The sequence below is a fragment of the Arvicola amphibius genome, chromosome 2 (genome assembly GCF_903992535.2).
Source record: "Arvicola amphibius chromosome 2, mArvAmp1.2, whole genome shotgun sequence".
In the NCBI taxonomy this organism is placed as follows: Eukaryota; Metazoa; Chordata; class Mammalia; order Rodentia; family Cricetidae; genus Arvicola; species Arvicola amphibius.
In genome coordinates, this window is record NC_052048.2 from 36,599,460 (window position 1) to 36,605,459 (window position 6,000).

Here is a 6,000-nt window from a genome sequence, read left to right on the forward strand (position 1 = left end):
ATTTCATAAATGGCATCATTTTTCTATACTTTAGTTAAAAACATTACAATGCTTATGCTCTGAAAAAAATCGAAATTATTTTTATTATAATACCAGAGATGCTAGCTGTCTCTAACTTGTGAGCATGTCTGGGAGGACTATCTTTTTAATTGTCTTCCTGTATAGCTCACTTGGTCGTCTGGAGATGATGCTTTTGTCTTTACCCAGGTTTAATGTCCATGTGAAAGCCCATGCTGAAAATCACACTCCACAGCTTCTTGGAGTCTATCCATGTGACAGCTGCAGTCAAACACTAAATAACTTTAGGGGGCTGAGGGGATTTGTTCCTGAAAATATTTTGGCAGGGGCTTTTTCTCCAAGGAGAAAGGCATTTGTCTTCCCTCTGAAGAACATGTCCTTCATCCTGCAGATCTTCTGCCACTGTTTCTAGCAAGAAGGGAAACACAAAGACAAAGTGAAAATACTACAGATTTTGATGAATGTCTCTTACAATGACTTATTTATTTAGTGTGTGTGTGTGTATGTGTGTGTGTGTACCTATTGTGTGTGTTGTGGGGTGCATGTGGACATGTATGTGTCTGCATGTGGAGGTCATAAGACAACCTCATATTTTATGCTAAAATGCCAATGCCAACCATATTTATTTAAAAATTTTGTCTGTATGTATGGTGTTTGTGCCTTCATATGTGTGTGTGTGCACCACTTGTATGCCTGGTACCTAAGGATACCAGAAGTAGGCACTGGATCCCTGGAACCATAGCTACAGACATTTGTGAGCTACTCTGCGAGGAATGTCCCATGTCTGGAAATTGAACTGGAACATGTGGGAAAAGTAGCCAATGTTTTTAATCATTGACTCTTTCAGAGGCAGGGTCTTTTGCTTGTCTAGAACTTGTCAAATAGTCTAGATTGCCTTGCCAGTGAGCAGAGAGATCCCCCTGACCCACACCCCCAATGCTGAGATTATAAGTGTGTCCTTACTCCTTGTCTACATGAGTTCTGGGGATGAAGCTCAGGTCCTGATGCTTGTGCAGAAACTAAGCTCTCTCCAAGACTCATTTACACACACACACACACACGCGCGTGCGCACACACACGTGCACACACACACACGTGCGCACACACACGTGCACACACACACACGTGCACACGCACTCATGATGGTTTAAATAGGAATGCTGAGGGTACTTTGCTCATGCCAACCATACTATCAACATCCAGAGGAAAAAACAACTTGCCTAAAAGTCTTTGCAGGGTGGGATCAGAAGTAGAAGAGCATTCTACACTCACTGATTGTTGGCTATGATGATGTAGATGGTGATAACAATGAGTATCCTATCCTTATCTCTATCAGCCACATAGCTGGAGTAAGTACCATTTATTGAATGTATAGTTCACTCAGGACTAGACTCTCTACTATGCTAAGTGCTTAACACATATTCTCTAAGTCAAGACCCAGCAAACAGTGGTCAGTGTCCCACCATGGCAAATAAAACTTGAGAGCACCACAGTTAGCTGTGCTCCGTGTTTGAGCATTGACTATGCCTGTTTTTGTGGTACCATGGAGAAGGTCAGTTGCACCAGCAGAGACCATCTGGCTTATGGAATAAGCCACCATTAACATTGGCCTTTAGTGGAAAAAGCCTCACCCCTGCACAGTTTACCGCTGGGCATCATCCTGCAGTGTTGGCATAACACTGCTGTTTTTCCAATGATAAAGTAGACTCAGAGACCTATTCCCAAATCACTTGCACATATACCACGGTGATGTGACTACAGTGAAAGATTGTCACCGCTGGAATGTATGTTCCTTGTATGCTTTGTGGTGTCCCTGATGAATGTAGCTAATTGCATGGATCATATCTTATTGTAATAATGTACTGAACTCTAATATGGTGACATTTTTTCTTCTCTTAAGCAAAGTGACATTTTAAAATGGAATAATGAGAACTGGTCCCTACGGGATAATCACACTGCAGTGGTATATTTACTTTAAAAAGCAAATCATGTGTAAGGCCAATTGCTAAGTTAATGAAATTATTATACGGCCTGCTAAGTGGATTTTATTAATGCTGACTTTTTTTGTGTGTGGCACCTGAGCCTTGACTGGTGGGAAGGTAATGAAGGCATCGATTGCCAAGCAGGATTTGGGCCCCAAGGTCTGGACTTTCCTTAGGAACTAGATGTTTGCCCATGGTGCTAATCACTCCAAATAACTCATTCAAGCAGGGAGTTTGTGTTGCTTTTAAAATTTCTAATTTTATCCTTAGCTCTGTGAATGTCAGTCTTTGTGGCCTATCACAAAAATGTGACCCTTTAAAAAAAGGTGGTCCCAGTGTGGAACCAGTGTGGAGATATCGCAGGAAGACCGCTTTCAGCCTTGACTTGCTGTTTGAAGCCATGCACGCCTGGGTTATGGCCCCGGTGACATCAGATGGAGTTACCCATATCTTGTATGAATGGGCAACCAGGGATTTGCACCTTTTTATCTGTTGGCTTTCATTTCCCAACCTCTGCACTGATTTTTATTTCCCTTATCAGCCAGCTTCAATTCAATTGATTGTCATTAGAACAAAGACCCAGGTAGTCTAGACTGGGGATATGAATGAGACACAGGCATCAATTGTTTTGGTGGTGGCCAGGGTGTCTTAATGGCCAAAAAAATGAAAACATATTTTCTTAATGTATTAGACTAAGAGTTAAAAGTAATTTTCAGATTCCTGTCATGCTCTCTGCTTGATGTGTCAGAACCTTATTTCTATTTTGGAAGCTCAGAGATTTATATTTTAAAAATGGTAAGAGCTGGAGATGGTGGCATAGACCTATAACCCTTGGGTTCTTGGGTGGTAGAAGCAGGAGAATAAGGAACATAGGGTCATCCTCAGTTATAAAGTAAGTTTTAGACCAGCCTAGACTACATGACACCCTTTATTAAAAGAAAACACACACACACACACACACACACACACACACACACACACACACACACACGAAGCCATGAAGCTGTTAATGTAGTTTTCATGGAAACTAGGTTGTGAGATGATTGTTTCGATGTCAAAAAAAAGTAGAAAAAGAAGTAAACAGCCAGGCCTACTCAGCTAGCAGATTGCTCCATTCATGTGTGTTAAACATTACAACCATATGCATATACACTCCTGATAAATATATGTATATGTATATGTGTGTACTCATGTGTACATGTGTGTGTATTTTATATGATCAAGAACAAGTACAATCAAATACTATCACTTGGCTTTCCAAATATGGCATATTTTTCTCTTCTCACTATTCAAGTCTCAGCTTAAGTACCTCTTCTCCAGAAAGGTCTCTCTTATTGGGTGGTAAATTTCTTGCAATGAACTTCCTCTTTCCTGTACCTGTGCCTTTAGTGAACAGTTTTTATAGCTTCTTGCATCCTCTCCACTTGACTCTGGGCTAGCTATGTTGACTTTCTTTATCCAATTGTAAGCAAGTAAATCAAGGCTCTACTAGCTATAGGACAGAAGAAGCCAGGTATGTGTGTCTACTATTCTTGTGAATGCAAGAATTTTCCCATGTAAACAATTCTGGCCTAGCTTGGGAGATGATGAATGGTATGTGTCCGATCATCTCATCATCTTGGATGGTAGTCATCCAACTTTCAGGTTGTGAATTGAGGCCATCCTCCAATATCAGCCAGTCTCTCACCCAACTAAAATCTCAGAGTGGGCCTGGCCACGGTTTCACATGTCTATTCCAAGTTTGCAGAACTGCTCACTTGTCATTCAGTTCATTAAAAAACTATTATTTTTAATATTTATTCTATTTTTATTTGTGTGTCCATGTACATGTGCATGTGGATGCCAGTGGAGTCTAGTAGAGGGTGTTAGATTCTTTGGAGCTGGAATTACAGGCAGTTGTGAGCCACCTGACCTGGCTGCTGAAAACCAAACTCTGGTCCTCTGTAAGAGCAGTGTGTGTCCTTCACCACAGAACTGTTGTAGAGAGCATGGGCTGCTTTTCATCCCAGCCACGGGGCTAATCTACACCTGAAAGAACCACACAAAAATTGTATTAATTTTATTAGTGCCTGGCCCATTATTTCTAGCCTATTATTGTCTAACTCTCACATCTTGCTTTAACCCATTTCTAATAATTTGTTTATTACCACGAGGTCGTGGCTTACCGGGAAAGATTCTAACCTGGTCAATCTCAGGCAGGAGCTTCATGGCGGCTGCCTGTCTCTTGTTTTCTTCCTCCCAGAATTCTGTTCTGTCTTCCTTGCCCACCTGAGTTTCACCCTATCAACTAGGCCAAGGCAGTTTCTTTAATAACCAATGAAAACAACACAAATACAGAAGGGCCTCCTATACCACAGAACCAACTCTCCAGCCTCATGGTTGTTAGTTTAAGCCTCTATGTTATAGCATGCTTTGTCCTACACCACTAGGTATGGACTCAGAAAGCTCATGCTGCATTGCATCACCATGTGTCTGCAATCCTTCCTTCTCATTGCTGAGGTTTGTTTTCACCTGGCTTTCTCCCTTGGAATGCAAATGCATTGAGGATAGAGTTTTTCTCTGGCTTGTTTACTGATGATTCTCCTCTGCTGACAGTGGTGTCTGGCTGATAACAGACATTCAGTAAATATTTATTCAATCAATGAATACATTTTATATAGTCATCCCTTGCAGATTTAGCTCCTAATTCCATTTTCCTAAGGCTTATGTTAAATGTGCCCTTGGAGGATCTATAATATTCTCTAATAGGAAGGTTTTATTAGTCTTCTATGTGTATTGACTTGCTGAGAAATGTCAGCATAGACAGTTTAAATAAGATGCCCCAGATGCATGAAACCTGCCAAAATAATAAAAACATGCATGTCTTATCTTTCAGCTGGATCACAGCAGGTTTTGTTTCAGTCCCAAGTATTTTCTGTGTTGTAGGTTTCTGAAAACTCTTGGGAAGTTGTGGACACACATAAGAGATAACTTACTTTAGGTAGGCTGCCATTTATTCCAGAAAATCTCTTGTCTGTACTCCTATCTAAAGCAGTCATGATTTGATGCCTATTCACGGGCATGGGAATCCATGGTGTGCCTTATCCTAGGAATAATAATGAACCCTAGGGGTTGATTCAGTTGTTTCCTGATGACTAACAGTGCCCTCTTTTCAGTCAGTTTCATCTCAATCTTTATTCTTCAGCAGTAGGTAGTACAGTGGATGAGAACTTGTACTTTGGAAAATGCCTTTCAGAATGAGCCTGAGAGTTCTTCTGCTAGCTGCTGTTAGACCTCATGCAGGTTACTTACCATATCTGTTGTTCCACTGGGTAATGACGGAAGCTATGCTATAGAGCTATTAGATGGTCAGTTGATCTACTATATGTATGCGTTCTGTATGGTCCAGAGAATGAGCTAGAGCCATACCTTCAGTTTTAATAAGTGAGTTTATTAAATATATGGCAAGTAAAACTTAAATACTCTCAGCTGATTGTTCTCTTTTCTCTCTTTATTACACTGGGGTCAGCCTGACCCAGGACAAGAGAGGTTAAAGGACACTTGAGAGAAACATCCTTGGGTCTAAAGCTTGTGGGGAGGAACCTCATTTCCAGAACCAGCTGAGTGATGTCAAACATCAGATGAAAACTTACCAATATAATATAGAGTATAGCAAATCGCCTGCATTCCCGACAGGGTATATTGGGGAATATTATGATTATATTTACAGTACTGGCACCAATCCTCAGTCTTATTCCTGGAAAAATAAAATAAAATTACAAAATATCTTAAAATAATTTTAAAATAATCTTAAAAAAATTTTAAAATAATATTCTTATAGTAGGTTGGTAATTCTTAGTTTTAATGATAACAATTGTTTTTGTTGACTCTTTACCCTGTAAGAGAATGGTTGCTTAAACACATTTTCATCTTTATCATCTACTTTTCTGTTACTATGGGAAAATGCTATGACCAGAGGCAACTTAAGGAAGAAAGTTTATTTTGGCCTATGGTTCAAGAG